The 24,184-nt window shown below is 42.1% G+C and overlaps 1 long non-coding RNA gene across 2 annotated transcripts; it reads right to left on the bottom strand.

Annotated features, from left to right (window-relative positions):
* Positions 1–18,177: 18,177 nt before the first annotated feature.
* On the bottom strand, positions 18,178–23,368 carry LOC146890339 (uncharacterized). 2 transcript variants are annotated; one of them, XR_014998997.2, is made up of 3 exons: positions 23,280–23,368; positions 21,243–21,379; positions 18,178–18,480 (listed from the first exon to the last, which is right to left on the bottom strand). It is a non-coding gene; the product is annotated as an uncharacterized LOC146890339 (long non-coding RNA). The 2 variants fall into 2 exon arrangements; XR_014998996.2 differs by lacking the exon at positions 23,280–23,368 and adding an exon at positions 23,132–23,273.
* Positions 23,369–24,184: the final 816 nt, after the last annotated feature.

The raw sequence follows: 24,184 nt of genomic DNA, 5'->3' as shown, positions 1-24,184 counted from the left end.
CTCCCTGTGTACTTGCCTCTAGGCTCCTCTGAGGAGTAACTCTGCTCTCATGCTATTGGACCAGTTATATAAAGGGATGTTTTGTTCATTTCTAGTGCCAGTATGGTGTTTGATATCAATTCCATATTTTGGTGATTAGGTGGAAAATCAGCTCTAGAAGTTTCTTCATATGAGAGCAATTTGTCAATTTATTATTAGGTTCGTTCCAGAAACAATGACAAGGAAAATTATTAGTGAGGCGGCATAAAGTCATGCTTACGTTTTACATCATGGTTCATTTACATGAGGCCAAATTATTAAGCAGCTTCAAATTGACTTATTGCAGTTCCTCAGTTATAGCTATCCATATTTCATTTGATTAGAACTCAAAATGAGATGGGTTTTCCTATATAAACTGACCCTGGGATGATGGTGGGAAAAATGGCATGTCTTGTTACACGTGTAAAGAAGCTACCTACCAAGAAGTGCTCATGATGTTTGGAGTATTTATTTTTTTTTCGAGACAGGGTTTCTCTGTAGCTTTGGAACCTGTCCTGAAACTATGGAACTAGCTCTTGTAGACCAGGCTGGCCTGGAACTCACAGAAATCTGCCCTGCCTCTGCCCCCTGAGTGCTGGGATTAAAGGTGCGCCCACCACTACCTGGCTTGTTTGGAGTTTTTCTAAAGCGGTGTGAGTGAACTCAGTAGAGCAGATCTCCTTGTCCAGTGTTATCTCATTTGCGGATGGCCTACAGAGAAGAGAAACACGGAGAAGGGAGCCACCGTTTCCATCCTGTCTGCGAGTATGAGCTGGGCGTCCTGTCTTTGCTCTCCTGGCCATTCCTAGTTCATCGCGGTTCACACTCGGGCTGATTTGTGCCCCCAGCTTTCCTGGAGCTCTAGCTTGCAGGCGGCAGATGTGAGACTCTTCAGTTGGATAAACAATCTGTTATCCTGTTGGCACAACTTTTTTGGGAGAACTGTGATTAACTCTAAATGGCGAATCAATTAATTTATTTCAAGGATTTCAAATACACTTAATAATCTTAGATAAAGTTTATTAAGCATTTTTGTTTAATAAGGAGACAGAGTTAATGATTTGTTAAGGATTAATTTATAATAGGCACTTCAAACGTATTTTTAAAGAGGCTGTGAACAGTAGAATGATTGACCTGTATGAATCTGTAGATGGATGAGGCCGTGTGCTTGTTCTCAGTGAGGAAGGATTATACTGGATTCGGTGAGGGTAGCTCCCTTAGACACATGCTCCGTCTTCCTGAGCTCCCGAACCATAGATGTGGTAACTTGGGGATCACTTTTAAAACTTGGCTTAGAAAAGAAACTAAATTGGAAATATATGGTACCGGGAATGTGGAGAGCCAGGGAGACTGACGGGTGTTGTATGTCTGTGCTTGGATAATTCGGAGCAGCTCTAAATTCAGTTCTTTTTGCTACACAGCTATCCTGAAACTAGCTCTTGTAGACCAGGCTAACCTCAGACTCACAGAGATCCACCTGCTTCTGCCTCCTGATGGCAGGGATTAAAGGTGTGTGCCACCACTGCCCGGTTTAAATTCAGTTCTTTACAGGGCTAGATAGGTAATGTAAGTCACAGTGGCAGAAGGAAATGAAGGGCAGGGATGCCTAGACTTTATCAGGTGAGTATAAAGTGCCTGCTTTACACATAGGTGTGATTTTCACGCATGAAGGGCTGAATGTTTACACCTTTCGTCTTCTAAAGTAGCTTTGAAAGACAGTGTACATCTGCGGCCTTTGGGGACACAGCACCGGGGTGAATGTCATAATGAGTGGGGGGAAAAGCCCTTTTATACATATTCATTTTGGTTGCTTTGTTTGTTTGGTAGGTTGATTTTTTTAAAAAATATTTATTTATTTTTTATATATACAATATTCTGTCTGTGTATATGCCTGCAGGCCAGAAGAGGGCACCAGACCTCATTACAGATGGTTGTGAGCCACCATGTGGTTGCTGGGAATTGAACTCAGGACCTTTGGAAGAACAGGCAATGCTCTTACCTCTGAGCCATCTCTCCAGCCCCTGGTAGGTTGATTTTTTAAAAAGGTTTATTTACTTTTTATGTATGAGTGCTGTGTCTGCATGTACACCTGTGTGACAGACATGGCCTCAGATCTCACTGCTACCATGTGGCTGCTGAGAGGTGAACTCAGGACCTCTGAAAAAGCAGCCAGTGCTCTTAACTGCTCAGCCATCTCACTAGCCCTTCCATTTCATTTTTAATGCAAATCGTAAACTACCTGTGGTATAGAGCTGTGTGTATCCCAAAGTAGGGATGGTAAGAAGCCCTGAGTCCCTGCCATTGGTGAGCTGCGGTGCTGCCGGAGTGTTGTGGTCTGGGGTAGGCTCTGTTCCCTGTGGACTGATCTTGAATGTTGCATGCAGTCTGTCTGTCTAGACCAATATCAACCAATGCCTTGTTACTCTATTGTAGGGAATTGTGGAGAAAAATGGTAGGAAATTTTAGGGGCAGCAAAAAGAGGAAGGGAAATAGATGAACATCTGGAGGGTCAGAGTGATGGAAAGGAAAAGAAAGCTCACAGGGAGAGAGAGGATGAAGGGCCCAGAATGGAGCTCCAGAGTGAGGAGTTGAGCAGTGACATAGGACAGTCTCTGGACCTGGATCTGAACTCCAGGCGTCTGATGTCTGTTGCTTCCATTTTAAATCTCTGTATGTTACCTAGGGCCAAATACTTATTAGGTGCCTATAGTGGTTTTGCTTATTTGTTTTAAAGTAAATCATTCTAAACGCATCTGTAGCTGGCAAACTTTACATAATTGTCTGTTGTTTTATTTGTAGACGTTTTCAGGCTTGGTTTTAGCTTCTGTATATTTTCTGGAGGAATATAGTTTGCAGACATTTTGAGTTCTTTTATCTATTTAGAAATTCTTAGCCCAGGTGGTGGTGGCACACACCATTAATCCCAGCACTCGGGAGGCAGAGGCAGGCAGATCTCTGTGAGTCTGAGGCCAACCTGACCTACAAGAGCTAGTTCCAGGACAGGCTCCAAAGCTACAAAGCAATCCTGTCTCAAGAAAAGGAAAAAATAGAAAAATGAAAATAAAATGAAATTCTTTCTCCATGTTTTATTTATCTATGTGGCATGTGCGTGCATAAATGTGCGCGCTCAAGCACACACACACACACACACACACACACACACACACACACACACACACTCAAGCCTCACAGTGCTCTTGCGGAGGGCAGAAGACAACTTGCTAGAGTCAGTTCTCTCCTTCCACCATTGCAGGAGGTGGTGCAGGGTAGGGAGAACCTGGGGATTGAACTGAGGTCTTCAGGCTTGGACGCAAGCACTCTTACCCACTCATCCATCTCACTGGTTCTCACGATAGCATTGAGAGAAATCTAGATGGCTTTTGTGTCAATTGAAAATGGTGAATTTTGATAATCCAAAGCAGCTGCAGTGGTAGAGGAGCAAAACTTCCAGCTGTTGTCATTGTTACTGCCACCAAAGGAACTTATTTTTAATAGTGTAACCTGTTTGTTATTCATTTAAACTGTAGGTAAAAACAAGTCATGAGTAGTCACTTGAAGCACGTGTGTGAATCCTTGAGTTCTCAGGGCACCCATGACTTTCAATGATATTTTTCTTGCTTTATTTGTTGTCAAGACATCTGGGTTTAATCCTATTACTTTTACAAGTGCACTTTAAAATATCATAAATTTAAAATATTATAAATTAAGATGTGGTTGGTAATTGCATAGTTATTGGAATTTACGAATTAAGTTTGTAAAGTGGTCATTATGAGGAGGGAGAATTGGATACCATTGTCAGGCATGGCAGAACTAGAGAGCATCCTATCACTGGTGAGCAATTGCATGAAGGAGTCTGACAAAATAATTTGGTTTGGGAATACAAATATTTTTTTTTTGTCTTAGAAGTTTGGCCACCACTCCCTCTGAAAAGTGACACAGCCCAAGACATATTGGAATTATTTCATATCTGGCATGATTGATTCCCTTGAAATTAGAAATTTATACCATTGCCAGGATTTTTATCCACACCTATGGGTGTTTAGAAAGGCCAGCTCCTTCATCTATGGGCACTCTATAGTCCTGTAGCTTCAAGCAAAGCCCAGTTTACCACCACCCATATGCACCCCTGTGCCCTCAACTACACTGTCAATGCCAGAGCCCACACTTCCAGCTTAAGTCATTTTTATGCAGTTATTGGAAATTTTAGGTTTTAATTGAAATTTTCTTGAAATGGCAAGGAAAGTTGTAAAAAAAAAAATGGTTCTCATTTACAATTGTGTTTCTGCCTGAGTCCGATTTCCTATGTCTGTGACATTGAAGTAGGATAAAGAGTTAACTGGAGTCCAAGCCGGTGTAAGGTGGTGCGACTGAGATGCTGAGTCTTTGCTGTCTGCAGGTGACCATGGGACTCTGAGGTGAGTAGCGTGGGGAGACCCTGACTGCTGCTGTGAGGGCCGTGATGCCTTGGGAAAGTGCCAGGCTGTGCCCGATCTTGAGATTACAACCTCCTGCCTCAGCAGTGAGTGTTGGGAGTGCTGGTGCATGCCATCAGGTCCAGCTGACCCTGGTCACGGGGGAGTGGAGCTTTGCAATAGGAAGTGCTTTGAATGCACAGAAATGTGTAACAACATGATCATGGAATTTTAAGGTAATCTAAAATAGCACCAGTCTCTCCACTGGAGCTTTAAATGTGTGTTACTATTAGAGACGGGAGGATAGAGAATGTTCATGTTGTAATAGCAAATCTATAGCCCAAGAGGCACAGTTTACAAAGCTCGATAACGTTTTAAATATTTTATCTGCAGAAGAGACTGTAGGGTGATTGCCAAACCTGTCCTCTACAGCCCTGGGCACTTCCATTGGTCATTTTGTCCTGATTTCCTGGAAGTCAGATGTGACCATGTGACTTGGCTCATTGAGTGAAAATGATCCATGATTCACCCAGGTGAAGCCACAGAGACCCTTATGTGATCTCCCAGGCTCTCTTCTACTTCCAGGTGGGAAGGATGGGCACGATCCCACAAGGGCCTCGGAAACCTGGCATTATAGAATAGAGCATATGTCAGAGAGGAACTTATGTCTCAGACATTGCATAGAGGAAAGTTAAGAGGCCAGAGATATTCAGACTAGACATTCTCCAGCTGTCTTCCCAGACAGTACCACCAACCGGGGACTAAATGTTAAATATCTGAGCCTACGGAGGGCAGGGCTTCCTCAGCACCCCTTCCCTCCTTTCTCACTTCGTAGCCTCCCACTTACCCAGCTATAAACTCTATAAACTGTGATACCAACTAGTAAGACAAACTACAGACAACTGTGCAACCGTGGCGTGGTTGTTATGGGAATAACAAATGCTCCCTATCTCCTGATCGGACTTGAGCCTGACCCACAGAAAAGCATTCACTTACAAGACTGTAAATTCTGGTAATATCCTATGCTTGGGGAAGTAACAACTAGAGTAAACCCTAGAGAGGAATTGGCTAGTATTGTTAGACTCAATTTGTATAGCATTGATTTACCTTGTCTTAGCTACTGTTCCATTGCTGACACCAGACCAAGGCGACTCATAAAAGTAAGCATTAAATTGGGGACTTGCCTACAGTTTCAGAAGGTTAGTCGATGATCACCATGGCCAGAAGTATGGCAGGCAGGTATGGCACCGGAGCAGTAGCTAAGGTGTTACATCATGGTTTCAGGTAGCAGACAGAGAGAAAACAAAAGGGGCCTGGCATGGGCTTTTGAAACCTCAGAGTCCACTCTGCCTGACACACTTCCTCCTATTCTTGCCTAAACAATCCACCAGCTTGGAACAAAACATTCAGATATGTGAGCCTATGAGGGCCATTCTTATTCAAATCACCTTGAACTTTCCAACTGTTTATGTTTATGGTTTTAGATAAATGCAACTTCCAACCTTCATCCGAGAAGTCTCTTTTTGTACTGGAAGGTGATTAATGCGGACACATAAGTGCTCCAGGCTCTGAAAATAAGTGTCCTCTGAGTGTTTAGCCATAAATAAAACATTTATACTACCTTCTCTAATACTTGGAACATTGCAGAAGAGGGGTTGAAAAGAACGTAAGGGCCGAAAAGAAAGTGATAAGAAGAGCTATGAAATGCCATAATCTGGGCATGGTTAAGCCATTTCAATCCTGAGCACAATACAAGCATGCTTGCCTACACCCAGCCTGCACAAGAATAGGTCTGTCAAAAGACAGCTAGGGATGGAGGAGATTTCAGAGGCCTGCCTCCAACTACTGGGCTATTGGCCACTGATAAATTCTGGGAAATGAGAGTCACCGCCATCAGTGTGTAGCCACTGATGACCCTACTAGGTTCCATACTCATGGGCACACAGAAAACCAGGGTTAAACTCATTGGGTCTCCAGTTAAAAGTAAACAAGACACAAATATGGCAAAGGGGCTTGTTAGGAAGAGAAAGGGGGGGAAAGAGAGACCTGGGAGGGTCGGGGGAGAATAGCCAGATGCCTTGCAGGCATGTAAGGAAATTCCAAAGAACAAGTCCAACACAGATGAGGGGATGTTATTGATCAGAGCTGGTGAAAATGGTCTGTGTTATTAGCCTGCTACACATTTCCCTTTATTTTTACATAAAATTGGTCAGAGCTGCCGTCCTGGGAAGAGTTTACCTGTTTCTTTGTTTAAAAGCCTTAAAAATGATTTACTTTTGGAAAATATTTTTAGACCCAGTATGAGAGATGGGAAATATAATTTGAAGAAAAACTTGGCTACCTTCTAACATCAACTGGCCTTTTTTTTTTTCTATTTTGGTAATTCTAACAATCTATAAAATTACATTTGGGTTGTTTGTAATTTACTCCAAAGCCTTATGAGGGTGATTTCACTGAGTCATTCTCAAATGGGAACAGCTTTTCCTAGTAGGAGACATTTCTGGCTGTCGCCCTGGAAGCCCTGGAAGAGGTGGGGCTGTGCTCTCCTGTGGCTTTGTGTTGGGTCAATACTCTGCCTTTCACAGTACAACTTCCAGTGGCAGCCGTGCTGGTGGAGAAACCTGGCTTAGAAAGAAAAATGTGGATAGGAAAAAAACCTTCTATCTACATTTCTGAATATCTGTTTTCCATTTTAACTCCACCGTAATGCCATTATTGAAACCCAAGGACAACTCACAGTCACTCTCGTTGACCATTTGCTGTTCTGATCTGTAAACTGTCTTTTTCATAGATTTTGACTGGTTAGATTTTTGGCATTTTCACTTTTGGCTTTAGGAACTCTTTTTTTTTTTTTTTTTTTTTTTGATTTTTCGAGACAGGGTTTCTCTGTAGTTTTTGGTGCCTGTCCTGGAACTAGCTCTTGTAGACCAGGCTGGCCTCGAACTCACAGGGATTCGCCTGCCTCTGCCTCCCGAGTGCTGGGATTAAAGGCGTGCGCCACCACCGCCCGGCTTTTTAGGAACTCTTAAAGCAGTTGTATATAAGTTTCTTTTCTACGCTGTTTTTCTCAGTTCATTGCCTTTTCCTTGTTTTATATTAATTGTAATTGGATAATGTAATGGCCAATCTTGGTTGTCAACTGACACTCTTGGGAAGAGGAAACCTTAACAGAAAAATTGCATCCAGCAGATTGGCTTGTCACACTGTGAGAGCACCTCAGGCAAGAGGGCCTGGGCTACATACGAAGTGAAGTGTAGAATGTGAATCTGGGAGCTGCCTGTAGGCCAGGTTCCTCCATGGGAGGAAGAGCTCCTTCAAGCTCCTGCCTTGAGTTCATGCCGGTCTGGCCGGTGATGAACTGTAAACTGTGAAGTGTAAAGCCTGCCCTCCCCGAGTTGCGTTTGCTCAAGCTGTTCATTGCTGAGGCACAGAAGCAGATGGGAACAAGCCGTTGTACTCTTTAGGAAGTGCCCATTTCTGCCATTTAAAAAGCCGTATGTTTTTGTTTTAAAAAAGACATTTTTATTGAATTTATCAAGCCATTCTCTAGTGTCTGTCAAGATAATGATGTGATCTTTTTCAATAAACTACAATACTATGATAAATTATTTCATTTTCAAGAGTGTGTTTTCAATAAATTCTGGATGAGTTATAATATTTTAAGATTTTTTTTTTGTCTCAAAACCTAAGTGTGGTGTTTATTTTTATTATGTCCTCTATTGCTGAAGACACTATGGACTTCAGAAACAAGGCCTAGAGATGCCTGAGTTGGAACTGACATGAGATGTCCCTGCTTGAGGTCTAGTGTTCATGACACCTGAAAGTACAAGGCAAGCTTCCAAAGGAGGGAAGGCAACTGGCAGTCCTTCCTAGCTGTGATTCCTACAAGCCATGTCAATGACCAGCTTGGCACACTAATCCTCAGAGTTCAGCAGGGGCACAGATACCTTGGCAGTAGCCAACAGCTCTCTAGTCAGACTTAAGACCCACTCAACAAGAGGGGAAACCATGCCTGGTACTGGAACCTTGACACCCACTCCAGGCTAGCGAAGTTGTGGATCTTGGAGGAGAACCTGTAACCACCATTTTACTAAAACAGCATAATCCCCAACTGCACTCTAAATATTTATTCTTTTTTTAAATATTTATTTATTTATTATGTATTCAATATTCTGTCTGCGTGTATGCCTGCAGGCCAGAAGAGGGCACCAGACCTCATTACAGATGGTTGTGAGCCACCATGTGGTTGCTGGGAATTGAACTCAGGACCTTTGGAAGAGCAGGCAATGCTCTTAACCTCTGAGCCATCTCTCCAGCCCCCTAAATATTTATTCTAATGCCCACAGATAAGTGAGTCATCATCCTTCATCAAACAAATTTTACTTTGCAACAGAGACCACTACAGAAAACCACATCCAGTCAAAATGCAGCATTGTGGAGCCTAGTCCCAGTGGATATGTCTACAAAACACCCCTGCTGCGGGAGCTCTTTCCCCTCCTTCAGCCAAAAGCCTTTGAGATACCAGCTCACTGGGGCGTGATATCTTTCGCTTTAAAAAAGCGGAGGCAGCCCTCCGTGAGCTTCGGACTCCGCTTCTGGCTATCAGATGCTTTTCCTGGTCGTGCAGGGGGCTGTTGTCTAGGACGGTGATCTGTAAGATTTTCCCTTTAAATAAATAGCCCTTTTATTAACCATATTTTTAAACTGGTGTGGGATTGTTTTGTGACTTACTTCTTTACACCCCCATACATAAGGCTCAGGGAACATTTTGGAAGAGGGGGCAGAAATATTGTAAGAGCCAGAGGACCAGGGATTTTGCTGTGAGACCGTGTCATGGCCTTGATGGGTTTATATATTCCAGGCCAGAGGCACGTAAATTAGAAATGTCAGGCAGACAAAACAGAGATACAAAAGAAGAGGAGAGAGACACAGAGTCAGGAGGGCAACCCAGTGGACACTGAATTTGCCCACGTTTATTTTCCATATGCTTTATATACCTAAATCCAAAGGGGGGGAAAGAAAACAAGACTTCTTTACCATGATAGAAACACGGAACAAAGTAATTACTTCTTTAACACCCGAAGCATCAAGTAACTATATCCTGAGTTAGGTATTTTGTTGTTTAGGTAGGACATGCAGCGACCACACCCTAGGCCAAGCATCTTGTTAGCAGTCACTCCCTGGGTCAAACCTCCTGTCAGAACCTTGAAGGAACAAGAATAGCCTGGACTCTCAGATCTTTGGTCAAGGTGGAACCAATTCACATCCATGGGCTCCGATAATTATACCTCCTAGCAATATCAGAGACAACACCCATACAGTCTAATCAACATGACTGCATAAATGTGAAAAAGGATGACAACAGTCAACATGCCAAACTGGACAGGGAAAACCCATGAGGGTTTAACCCTACACAAAGAATTATAGGCAAGTAAGGAAATCTGGGAGTGAGAGAGGTGATCATCTTTAGGTAAGAGCCCATCAATTGGTTGTCCAGTGCCAAATGGTCAGCCCTGAAAACACACATGCAAGCAACATCACACAGACTGAACAGGATATACTTAAGAATACATTTGCATATGTAAATACATATGTGCATCCAATAACAATTAGCAATAAAAGAGCCCATCAATTTGAAGAAGTGTGGGGAGGAGTGAATGGGAGGGCTTGAAGGAAAGAAAGAGAAGGGAGAAATGTAATATATCAATCTCAAAAAGACAAAGTCAAAAAAATATTTTTATTTCAACAGGTTGGTATGGTGTTTGTTTTTACAATGTGATTTCTTTTATCTTGGTATTATATAAGAATTATCTATAAGGTCTCCTTTTCATAAACCATTGATGTGAAAGACTCCCGTGGGCGTCTTCCTTCGGGAGAGACCCCGTGCCCAAAGATCAGTCGAAAACACGCAGCCGGATGCAAACAGCAAAAGGTTTATTGGATACGCAGGTACCTGGGGCGACAGAGTCTTTCGGAGGACTGGGGTTCTTATAGGAGAGCAAAAAGCGAGGTTTACAGAAGCAAGATGCAGGGTGGTAAATTCTTAACCTAAATAACAATGAGGGGACTATTCAGCGGTTTACTGTTCCTCCTATCCTGCCCCCCTTTCCTGGCTGGCGACTAGATGTCTGATTGCACAGCCCCTGACTCGTGAGAGCCCCACTTTATACGTGACTCAGGCCTCGCAATCCTCTCTTTCTTTGTTTCTATGGCCAGTCCATAAATCCCTGTCTTGCAGCCAGATAAGGCTGTCCTTGCTCTAACCTCAGGTATCTTTGCTCAGCATTCCGGAGGCCCTGAATTAAGCTTGTTATTTGCTCAGCATTCCGGAGGTCCTGAATTAAGCTTGTTATTTGCTCAGCATTCCGGAGGTCCTGAACTGAGCTTGTTATCTGTGAACCTTTGCAAAACGGTATAACTGTGGTTAAAACGAGTTGGGGTCCTTCAGATGAATTTTGATATTTTTAAATGTCTGATGAAATTGTGTCATTGTTATCTGAGGAGGGGTAGTCTCTCTTTTGGCAATTCTCTCTAAAAAATTACATATGTTTACTTTGTGTGTGCATGTACATACATGTGCCCTGGCAACTTTCAGTAGTCTGAGCTCTCTTCCCACTGTGTGGGGTTCAGGGACGGCCTTCAGGTCATCTCGGTTAGCAGCAAGTGTCTTTACCCCCAGGCCATTTCTCCAGCCCCAGGCTCCTCTACCTTGTAACAGTAGTCCATCAGCTTAGATTTTTATCTTTCTGGCTTAGTCTTGGTGATTTGCATATTCCTGGAAAATTAACTAAAACATGTTGGTTTTCAAATGCACTTTCTCAGAATTAGCAACATTCTTCAAGGTTTTGCAAAATTCCTTATACATGAGTTTTTTTGACGTCTTTCTCTCTTAGCTTTGTGTTTTACGCAGCTACTTTTCTTCCTCAGGTCACCCAGCGTTTTATACGCACCAGCAAATAAATCAGTTCTGGAATACGTTTGTTAGGCCTGTTTGTACTTTGGTTGTCTCGTTTGCACGCTTCCCTTGGGTTTTCCAGTTCATGTCTTCTTATTAAGTTCATTTTCTTTTTCTAAACTTTTGAGCATAAACTGCAGTTCATTTATTTTTACTACTTCTTTATTAACATGACCGTTCACGTTTACAAGCTTCCTTTTCAGTAAGGTTTTTTTCCTCGAAGGTAGTAATAGCTACCATCAGCTATGCGCTTTTATGTCTTAGGGCAACTCTAAAGCCTTTTCAGCAACAATATGGCATATTGTTTACTATTACTACCATTTGTTAACAAAGAAACTGTGACTTTTAGTAAACAACAGAAATGAGAGCTAAAGGAACACCCCCCACCCCTTCGGCCATCAGCAAGGGCCCTGCAAAGAAAGTGGAGCGCTTATACTCAGCACTTTTCCCCCTAAGGCTGAAGCTGCAGTTGGTGCAGAGAGGCTGATTTAAGAGAGAGTTTTTCTACGTAGTCTTGGCTGGCCTGTAGCTCACCAGGTAGACCAGGCTGGTCTTGACTTTGATGATCCTGCTGTCCCTGCCTCCTGAGTGCCAAGATTACAAAGATGGAGCGCAAAGTCCGGTTCAAAGTGAGTTTGCACGCACACATTCACAGACTAGTAATTCTCTGCCGGGTTGTAAAGAGAATTTGCCTTTGTTAAGTTGCAAGAGTTACTAATACCCAGGAAAAACTCTGCAAGGGAAGTTTGGAGACAGGAAGATGTCCACCGAGGATATAAGCTCTGTATCTGGTAAGCCACAGCAGCAGGGCAGCAAGGAGAGACAGGCAGCCTGGGTGGGCAGGAGGAGTTGAGTTTCACACTGTGACCTGAGAAGCCAGGCTTTTCCCTCTGTCACCTTATATCCATGCCAGGATATTGGGCTCCCTGCTCCAGATTCTTCATATAGCTTCTAAAACTCTGTCCTCTGCTCAAAGACAAGTGTACAAGAAAAGCCACTGTAATGGCTCCAGTGTTAGCAACAGAAGGGCATGTACTTCTGTGGGTTATGCCTTTGTTACTAAGATTTGTTTCTAAAAGCCACCAGAGCAGCATCTTTCTAGTCAGGGCAGCCAGTCTTTTGACTTTTCTGGGTTTGTTGGACTAAGAACTGTCTTGGGCCCCTGGAATGGGACAGCATACATACATTTATGCTGTATGTGCATAACATTTATGCTGTCATTTTGCATGACATTGTGCTATATGACATTGTCATCTACAGTGTTCATGCTTGAGAACATGCAGTTGAGTTACAGTAACAACTGTGAAAATAATCTCTTGGTTTGAGGGAGTTAGGATTTTCTGTTTCACTGCATTCATAGATAACCACAGGCAGTGGGGTGGGGTGGACACTCTTGTGCTGCATGAGCTACAGACCCCTTTTCCTTGTAGGTCATTTGAGTTCACCAGAGCGGCCACAACTGAATGGGACAGGTATGAACGTCTAGCTCATAGTTTGTCAAAAATGTCCTCTTTTCCAGAAATTAGAACATAAGGACTTCACTTTGGATTTGTAGCAAGGAAGACAATTTAGATTAGCCTGGGAAGTCATGTGCACACAGAGAAAACAAGACTTTTGGAGAAAAGAGAGAGAGAGAGAGAGAGAGAGAGAGAGAGAGAGAGAGAGAGAGAGAGAGAAGAGATGTTTTTATACTTTTCTTTCAGTTTAAACAAAGTTCAGCAAATTTGTCAAGCCCCTGACAACTGAACAGATCCTTCATAATAAGGTAACATTGACATCAAGCCACCTGAAAGTAGAGGCACACAACACTGTGCCAAGGTTATCAGGATCTATGGCTCAAAACAGCACGTTAATGTCTGCCCTATATTTCCAGGGTACATACCGAAATATGTTTATTCATGATCAGAACTGAAAGCAGTGGTAATGCATGCTAACTTAGATGGAGAATTTTTATAATCGTAGAGCTGTTGGGCTAGAAGGAGAAGCTGATGGTGATCAGGGCGCCTTGATTTCCCTTCCTGTTTCTTGGTGGGGCACATGGGGCCAGTGTAACATGATGCTTGCAGCAGAGTCACTTGATGTTAACGTGTTTAAATTTAACACCGCGTTTGTCACCCTTTTGCTTTCCAAACCGCCTATCAGCAGTCGTTCTTTAAAGTGCGGGGTCTCTACCTAGACTGGAAGTCTCCTTGATCCTGCCTCTTACTGTTTGTTTTCACTCATTTAAAAACAACAAACATGTGTTAATTCTCTTGTGAGTATGTTTGTGTGTGCCACGGCTCATGTGTGGAAGTTGTGAGGATTGGCTCTCCTCTTCTGTTATACGGGTGGGTCCTGGAGATTGAACTCAGGTCATCATCATTGATGGCACCTCGACTCTCACGGCTCTTACCTCGTGCCCTTACCTGCTGAGACATATTGCTAACCCTCTTAGTTTCTTGAGACGGCCTGGCCATGTAGCTCTGGTTGACCCGGGCTGGTCTTGAGTTCTCAGCTGTCCTGGACTTGGTCTACCGAGCACTGAGTTTATAGGAGGTGTGATTGTCTTGTGATGTCGTTGTTAATTTCTTCTCTTGAGTGCTGACTTTGTTTCATCCACTCTCCTGAGTGTACTTGGGGTCAGGATCCCTCTGATTTTTATTTATTTTTCTTAACTTAGCTAGATATTTGTTGGTGGCCATATTGTTTGGTACTCTGGACCCATCCCTCTCTCTCCAGACCCCACCCCTCAGAAGGTCCATCAAGCAGCAGCTCCTCCCCTGAGATGTTCAAGATCATGCCTACAGGGTATTTAAGACCTGGCTCATTCACCTGCTACGTGATTCCTCCCCCTTCCCCCACTGCATACCCGAGGAGTTGCTTTGCTCAGATTAAACCTGGTCTTGTTAATTCAGCCTGATCTGATTCATTGCATTAATGGAGAGACTTAATATTGTGATACAGAAACCTTTCACAGGAGAGAAGAGAACACGCATTACAAGAAAGGAGCCACTAATAACTTATGCTCGGAGGCAGGCACTTCCTGAAAATATGGTCACAAACTCTGTCCGTACAGCACGACTCTGTCACACTTTGCAAATTACGACCCCCCAAACGGAAAAAAAAATCAATGCAAAAAATTCTGTTCAGAAGAATCTAATTTATTTTGTAAAACATTTTATTTAGTTTAGTGTCCAAGTAATTCAAACCCAAATAAAAATTTGAAAATAATACTACATTGAAAGAACAAGCTCCAGTTCTTCAGTGTTTCCAGACAAGGAAACATTGAGTCAACTAATGAGTGCCCCTGTGACCAAAGATGTCAAACCAAGATAAACTCTGTGATCACAGAAATGGCACTGAACGGCAAGAGGGGGGACAGTGGGAGGGGAGTGAGTGAGGGGATGGAAGTTGGGGCTCAATATAACTAATAATGTCTTTAAAAAAGGAACAGAACTAGTAAGATGGATCAATGGATAAAGGTGCTAACCACAAATGCCTGGTGACTTTTTGAGTTCAACCCCTGGAGCCCACAAAATCTTGAAGGGAAAAAAAATTCTACAAAGTTCTTCTCTGACTTCCACATATGTGCCATGGCACATGGATCCATAGATATCACACACACACACACACACACACACACACACACACACACACACAAGCACTTGCACACACACACATATACTCATGCACATACACACACAGAGAGAAACCCACAACTCAATGAATAGGTTGTCCTACTAAGTTTTTAAGATCTAATGAATGACAGAAAAAGAGAAGGTGAGGCCAATACATTTTGAGAAAGAGATAAAGGGATTTTTCTGACCCTCCCTGGTTCTCTGAGCACAGTCATGGCTAGCATTTTCCTTCTTTGCTGCAGAGCAGGGCAGTGACTGCCAACAACCAATTTTTCATCGCTTTAACTCTGTGCCCTGAATGACTGACTGGTACTGAAATCTTAAATCTACAGCATATGAGGGCATTTTACAGCAGAAAATGAAACTGCTACATATCATGTGTATTTGTATTCCAAAACAAGAAATTCCTAGCATGGTGAGAAAGCCTTGGGTGTGGTTTCAGGAGAGGAGTGTGTGTGACCCAAAGACTGCAGGCTTTAGGGCTTTTAACTGGAGCCTTAGAAAGGAAGGCTTTCTCTGCCTTCAATCTGGAAGATTTATTAACATGTGGTTTTGAAATTAAAATAAGCTTTTTAGTTTAGCTAAATGGAAATGGCTGCAATTAAAATATTATTTATATCCTCTTTCTTTTTTTAATAACTCCATAATGGATAGTCAATTCCAACAGACAAACTGAGATACTCCTTGGCTGAACCAAAAGCTATTATTATTTATCCTATCTCTTGTATTAGTGGGTTGAGGTCTCTCTTCTCTCTCTCTCTCTCTCTCTCTCTCTCTCTCACACACACACACACACACACACACACACACACAACACACACACACACACACACACTTTGGCTAAGGTTCATTATGCAAAAATGAGATTTTACAGTATTAAGAAAATTTTGCATTAGTTGGTCAAGACCACAGCCTAAGAAGCACTAATGGTCCAGTGCTGTGTGCAGAAGAGTCTAAGTAAATAAAGGCTGAGAGTGACATACATGCTGGGAAGCTGTGCTTCTGGTTCCTATGCTATCCCCCTATGCAGCCAGAAACATTGACTAGTTCTGCCCTTAAACCAAGGCGCTCCTGAAGTTTTCAGAAAGAGGCTGTACCCATGTTAAACACCCTATAAGCTGTTGGTTTGTGGAAAGCTGGAATGTTATAGGTCAAAAGCCAAAATGATCTTGGGCTGTCTTTGGCCCACTAAATAGCCATTGGTTGTCTAAGTATCATCTTTGCTATTATTAGCCTCACTTTTAGAACAGTGGTTCTCAAGCTGTGGGTCACCTGAGATCATTGGAAAACACAATATATACATTGTGATCTAAAACAGTAGTAAAATTACAGTTATGAAGTAGCAATGAAAACAATTTCATGGTTGGGGGTCACCACAACAAGAGGAACTGTATTAAAGGGTTATAGAATTAGGAAGGTTGAGAACTAGTTTTAGAAGGCACAGACAGACCTGATTTTACCTACCCACAGGCTAAGAATATCAGACAACACCTGAGACCTACAGCAGGCGTCCCTGCTTCACTGCAGCCTGCCTACCTGGTATCTCCACCACATGCACTATGGAAAGTATCTTGATTTATGATTTGCTATGTTGTGTTACTTTATGAAACTGTTGCCATCTTGAACACAGTGTTTGGGGAAATCTATGTTCCTGGACCATCGCCAGTAACCAGGCAGGAAGTCTAGGTGGGGTGACAAAGCAGGATGTAGAGGTGGGACAATGAGAATTCTGGGAAGAGGGAAGTTTCAGTCTGCAGTTGTCACCCAGACACAGAGGAAGCCAGACACAAAGCAAGCAAGATGTGACTGCCTCGCCAAAAAAGGTACCAAGCCACGTGGCTAACACAGACAAGTATTATGGGCTAATATAAGTAATAAGAGTTAATAAGAAGCCTGAGCTAATAGACCAATCAGTTTATGATTAATGTAAACCTCTGTATTTCTTTGGTAGTTAATGACTGTGAGAACCGGGCAGGACAGAAACCTTGGTCAACACCCAAACAGTTCCAATAACTGGGAAATAAGAATTCAAATATATCCTCCTTGTGGGGGCTGTTCTCATTCAAACCAACACAATGTCCACGCCTCTCAGTGGCTCCACACAGATGGATCCACAGCAGAAGACGTTCATGGAAGCAGCTGAAACTGGCCAGCTCCCATTGCGCAGAAGCCTGGCAAGCATGAGCAGTATCATGTGGGTTAAATGAAAAGTTCAGGATGTATGGGTTTCTGTAAACTTTGACTACAAATTTATGGACACTTTATTTTTGACATTTCAAATTAGTTCCTCTTTGTGTGTATTTTCAAAATTGGTGTTGTTAGACCTGAGAAAGTGAGAAAACTGAAGGCTCCCGAAGGACTTATGCTTGCCTTGTAGGTCATCGCTAAAGTCCTGACTGCCTTGCCTCTAAGATCCATTGTTTATCCCACCATCATCTCTTCATGGATTTGTACATATGTATATATACATGCACATATATCAAATATATTAATTTTATACATTTCAATGCACATTATGTTTCTTTAAATGACAGTTATTAGCACATATACATCATAACTTGATCTGAAAATAAGAACATTTCGCAAGGGATCAGGCAAATATTTGAGATACCTATTATATCTTTAGTTAATATATTTTCTTTCTGAATGAGAAAAATAAAAATGTTTATTAATTTACGTCTTCCTCAAAGACAATGAACAAAAATCTGCTTCTATAAATATGGTGACTTACCCCCCTTTCGATAGATACATAATAATTGTTGTTTCAAATCTGTGTTTAAATTACTCGGCCATGTCATTAATACAGGTCAGTTCTTTACTTAAGGACATTGCTTATGAACACTGAAGCCTGGTAGACTGCTTTTAAAAAATCTACACTCCAGTTTCCTCCCCAGTAGTGGCCTCTCCATTTAGCCTCCTCCCTCCCTCCCTCTTTCCTTCTTTCTTTCCTAAGATTTATTTATGGGGCACGGTGGCACACACCTTTAATTTCAGCGCTGGGGAGGCAGAGATAGGCAGATATCTGAGTCTATAGAGTGAGTTCTAGGAAAATATAGTGCAACACAGAGAAATCTTGTTTTGAAAACCAAATCAAACCAAACCAAGCCAAGCCAAGCCAAACCAAACAACAACAAAACCCTATCTCCTCAAACAATAAACAAACAAACAAAAAAACCCATTTTTGTATTTTTATTTCATGGGTCTTTTGCCTGCATGTGGGTCTATGGACCACGTGCCTGAGGTACAGTGGAAGCCAGAAGAGAGCATCATATCTAACTTACAGATGGTTGTAAGTCATGTGTGTGCTGGGAACCAAACCTCTGGTAGCACAGCCAGTTCTCTTAATGGTTGAGCCATTTCTTCAGTCCTCTGAGGTTTAACTACACAATTGCTTTAGACAGGGAAAATTGCTGTATTCACTGAGGGAAGCAGTTCAGGAAGCCGCACAGATAGATGCCTTAGTCCTTCAGTAATTCTCCTTTAAAAAAAAAAAACAGACAGCAGTGTTGGCCCCTGGAGAGGTTCTCTCTGAGGGCCCTGATTACTCATCATTTGCTAAAGCCACCGCACACTTGAGCATTTAGTGTTTGACCCCTCAGCATCATTTGCCATATCCCACACTCCTTTTCTGGAAGCCTTTCATTCCAGTCATTCCTGCTCTGTCCTTTCCTTTCAAGTTGCTGGAGCCAGATTGTCTGGCTTTGAGTCTCGGTACTGTCATTACAATCTGTGTGACCTTGAGTAAATCACCAAACTTTCTTGGGATCTAGTTTATTTATATTAAAATGGAGATAAAATAGAACCTGAACCACAGAGCAGGGGTGAGGAGCCACCGAAGGCACATGCGTGAACAGTTTGACATTTCTGCACCCCAGCCAGGGAAAACTGGCTGAGTGAAGAACAAAAGTCCTATTTTTGTTGTCTGTCAATTTCATTAAGATGATCACTGAACATTTCTGTGAGCGTTTAAAAAACCTTGAATGTGTGAGGTTGATATAATTGGCCTTTCTACAGTTCAGCACTCAGGGTTACTTAGGCTTCGCATAGTTACACATCTCTGCATGAACCTACCTTCTCTGGCCAGAGATGAGAGCAACACAAACCTCTGCCCTACAATATACTCACTTGCTTTGTGTAATTCAATGTTTTTATATGTTCATAGAATGGTTCAATGGTTACCATAATGAGTTTTACAATGTTCTGCTGTGGGCTAATGCTTTTGTACACAGTAAAGATTTGTTACTCATGTTAGTTTAATAAAATGTTGATTGGCCAGTAGCCAGGTAGGAAGTATAGGTGGGTGTAACATGGAAGGCTGGGTTGTTGGGATATCTGTCTCACCCAGTACCCCACAACCGGCAAACCCCAAAGAAAATCACACAGAGGACTCAATAAAATTATAAACTGATTGGCCCTTAGCTCAGGCTACTTATTAGCTCTTATAACTTATGTTAGCCCATTATTCTTATTGGCCACATGGCTCAATACCTTTCTCAGCGGGGCAGCTTACACCTTACCTCTCCGGTGGGCTTACATCTTGCCTCTCTGGTGGTCTGGGCAAAACTGTGGAGGGAGCTTCCTACTTCCCAGAATACTCCTGTTCTCTTTAATCCACCTTTACTTCCTGTTTGGTTTTCCTGCCTATACTTCCTGCCTGGCCAATCAGCATTTATTTAAAATATAATTGACAGAATACAGACAATTCTCCCACACGAGGCAGGGCAACCAGACTAAGAGAATTCTGGGCAAAAGAAAGGCAGAGATGCAGTCACAACCCAGACACAGAGGAAAGAAGATGAAAATGTCTTACTGAGAAAAGGTACCAAGATACATGGCTAAACACAGATAAGAATTATGGGTTAATTTAAGATGTAAGAGTGAGTTCATAATAAGCTTGAGCTAATAGGCCAAACTGTTTATAATTTAATATTAGCCTCTTTTGTTTCTTTGGAACTGAACGGCTGTAGGACCAGGTGGGACAGAAGCTTCCAACTACAATGTTCTCATTATTTACAAGGAAACTATATACTCAGCTGTAGCCATTTCCGTTTCCTTCCCTTCCTTTCCCAGACCCAGCTGTCATTCTTTCTGTCTCTCTATAGTTGCAAATACTGGGCATTTTGTATCAGTGAATCAGATAACCTGTATTTTTTTTATATACCTTTATTTACTTTGTAAAAATGTTTCCAATGTCAACTCATGAAATAACATGTAGTCGTATTTCATTCTTCTTTAAAACCAAATTTTATTTTACTGGCTATTTCATTCACACACACGAACACAGGCCATGTGTGTGTGAGCTCAGAGGACAGCTGTGGTGCCCGTCATCTCCTTCTGCTTTGAGACGGCATCTCTTTGTTCCTGTCCACTGTGCACCAGGATGGCTGGGTGTCTTCCAGCCTCTGCTTGCTGTCTCCCTGCAACAGCACTGGGGGTCACAGGTGCGCCAACGACCGAGTTGCTCTTCTACATAAGGATTTGAACTTGTGCCCTCAGGCTTACCCAGCAAGTGCTCTTGCTCACTGAGCCATTGCCCCGCCTCTTTCTACTTTTTATTTAGGACTAATATTTCATTGTGTTGATTTACTACAGCTGGTAACTTTGTCATCAATTAATGGAGCAAAGGTTAGTTATGATGACGAACACTTTCATATGGCTATATTGTTTTGAGTTTCTCTTGAGTATGTATCTAAGGGTTTCTAGGTAACATGCCAACTCAATCATTTCCAAACTGATTTTCCAAAAGAAAGCAAGATTCTGCATTCTTGCTCCCACTTCTGAAGCATTTGTCTTAAAAATATTTTTGCCAATGCTTTTTCTCTGTCTTGATTATAGTTATTCTAGTGAGCACGTTATGTTATTTCTCTGCTGTTTTGATTTGCATTTCCCTGATGGTTGACAATATTGAATTCCTTTCTACATCCTTTCTGATAATTTGCACTTCGTCTTCGGAGAAATGTCTCTGAGTTTATCTAGTTTTTAGTGGGGTTATTCACCTTTTTATTTAATTATAATGGCTTCAGTTACATTTTTATTCTTAAGCCCAAAGACAAATATTTTGAGTCCATATTTCTTGTTTCAGCTTCATGGTTGCCCCAAAGCTTCCACAGATTCAGAAGACTCCTCCACGCCTGCTTGTCTTTCTGAGTTATTGCTTTGAAAGTTCCCACCATCTACTCTGGAACCCAAGTGTCATCTTTATATATAGATTTGTTTTATCTTTTACATTTAACTACTCACCATTGGCCATCTGTTGCTGATTCCACCTCTGAAAGCATTAAATTCCATCTCTGCTGCCAATGTGGTCCAGGCCATCATCAATAGGTTCCTGCAGTTTCTGAAACTTCCTCTTCAGAGGCCTATAAGAGCTATTCACTCTGTATTTGAGGATAGATGTTTTAAAACATAAATTTGGTCACATTGTTCACCGTTCAGTACTTTCCTTTTTCTTTGAGGATAGAATTCAGAGTCATGAATCCTACAGAGGTTAATTCCTAAAAATTATAATGATCAAGGATGAATTAGGTCAACTCAGTGTTCAGACCTTGTCACAGGAACCACCCTGAGAGAGTCTCCATCTCCAAACATCTCTGCAGGGTGATGGGCACAGCCATGCTTTACGTAGATGGGAGACACTGAAGACTCCTCAATATGGTAACCAGCTAAGACGACAGCATCTCACATGCAGCAACAGCCAAAGATTTGATGTCTGAAAAGATCTCATTGACATACAACTATTTATTAACATATAGCTTTGAATACGTAGAGTCACAAAGCACTGTTATAGCTTCTAAGATGCTCACATACACAGGGAAGTGCTGAGTGCATGGTAAATTTGTCGTCATATTAAGGATAAAAGAAAGGGATCAGGAGATTATAGAACCAGTCAAAAATTAAGGTTCTAAAGAATGAGAGGAATTTTAGTTTTAAATAAATTGAAATAAAGTTAACTTCTTTTGCTAAAAACATCATTATCCTCATGTACATAGTACACCAGTAATTTTAAAATCCAATAATCACCAAGGACTCTCTCTGTCAAAAGTTAGGCCTTCAGCTCCAAATTTTCAGAGCATTTATGAGGCTTCAAAGGTCCTTCCATGAATACACATGGATAGAGCCCAGATCTACAGAGAGGAGAGGGCTGTGATCAGAAATGACATAAAACAGTGATGTGTACATCTCATTAGCTGTTTAGCCTCACCTGCTGGCAAAAGGGTTATTTAAAAAATTAAAGTTTATGCAGCATATAAATTAAATAATACGTCCAGTAATGCAATTATGAATTGAACATACATATAATCTCAGAATTCAAGAGGATGAGAAAGGAGGATAACATGTTCAAAACCCTCAGGGGTCATACAGCAAGACATTGTTACAAAGCTAAACAAACTGAAGCACCATACAAATATTCGGTGTTCTGCACAGCTGTGTGCTGATCCATCACACACACACATTCATTGTCATGCACAGCTATGTGCTGACACAGCTTACACACACTCAGTGCCCTGCACAGCTGTGTGCTGATCCAGCATGCACACATTCATTGTCATGTACAGCTGTGTGTTTATCCATCATACACACACTCAGTGTCCTGCACAGCTGTGTGCTGATCCACCATACACACACTCAGTGTCCTGCACAGCTGTGTGCTGATCCACCATACACACACTCAGTGTCCTGCACAGCTGTGTGCTGATCCACCATACACACATTCAGTTCCCTGCACAGATGTGTGTTGATCCAGCATACATGTATTCAGTACCCTGCACAGCTGTGTGCTGATCCAGGACACACTCATTCAGTGCCCTGGACAGCCGTGTGCTGATCCAGCACACACACATTGCCTTGCACAGCTGTGTGCTGATTCACCATACACACTCTGTGCCATATACAGCCATGTTTGCTTGTTTCAGAAAGATTCACTACAATGAAAAAGAAAGTAGTCTAATGACAAAAGCATTAAGAATGTAAATTATAATTATTTGGGTTATGAGGAATATTTAAAATGTAATAAATCCCACACACCTCCAAGAGTCTATTGAGAATTTCAGATGGAAGATTATTTTGAACATCTTTTATTTACTCTGACAATTTCATCCGTGCATACAGTTTGTCATGATTATGCTTACCTGTAACTTCCTCTCTGCCGTGAGCACCTGACACATCCCTCTCTCCCCTATGACTTCACTTTCTCTCTGCCCTGAGCACCCGACAAATCCCCTTCACCTGTTAGCTTCACATTCTCACCGCCCTGAGCACCGATACACCCCCTCTCACCTTCATTTACTTTCTATTTTGTTTTCACAGCCCACTTCTTCCAGCTAGAGCTGCCTGGAATGTTGACGGATCTCTGCCTGGAATGCTGATCTTGTAGCCATGGCTGCTGAGGTCATGAGTGTGACAACCGTGTTGTCTGGAGGAAAGCCCTTCATAGCACTTCTCATATTCTAGCTCCGTGTTCTTTCTGTCTTCTCTTCCTTGGTGTTTCCTGAACCTTGGATGGTGGCAGCAGCTAGGAGACGTAGATGTAGGTGTCCCATTTAGGGATGAGCTCAACAGTCACTTGCTCTCAGCACGTTGACAAGTTATGAGTCTCTGCATTAGCTCTTGTCCATTGCAGAAAGCAGTTTCTCTAGCCAAGACTGAGACAGCACTAATCTACGGTGTAAACAGAAATATTTAGAAGGTGGTTTCACGACGTGAGCATTTAGTAAAACATTCGTAGGTTCCCCGCTAGGCCTAAGACCTCCCCATCCATGGACTTCTGACCAGCTTCATAGTGCTAGCTATGGATTCCCTCCCATGAAAGATTTTTAAAGATGTTTCAATTGATATACATAGAGAGAGCTAGGTATGCATTGAGATTTGATTTCAAATTTTGAAAGCACTGTAGCCTAATTAGTACACTTGTTTCTTAAATATTATTCTAAAATTAGAAATAATCATGACTAAAAAGACCAGATGGGCTTTTTTTGTTTTTGTTTTACAGATTTTCAAAATTGAACAATAGGCTGATTTGCTTACAGAAGAGAAAGGCCCGGTTCATGGTCCGCCCTGGCCGACTAAGTTTTTTTCTTGGATAAAAGATGTAACTGGGAACCAGCAAGACATCATTCATTAGCTTTGCCACGGTGGATTTAAATTACATCCTCAAGTGCTGCCAACTGCACTAAATTTGATGT

Source organism: Myodes glareolus, chromosome 22 (genome assembly GCF_982192425.1).
Source record: "Myodes glareolus chromosome 22, mMyoGla1.1, whole genome shotgun sequence".
NCBI classification, from domain to species: Eukaryota; Metazoa; Chordata; class Mammalia; order Rodentia; family Cricetidae; genus Myodes; species Myodes glareolus.
This window is presented reverse-complemented; position numbering and strand designations above follow the sequence as displayed.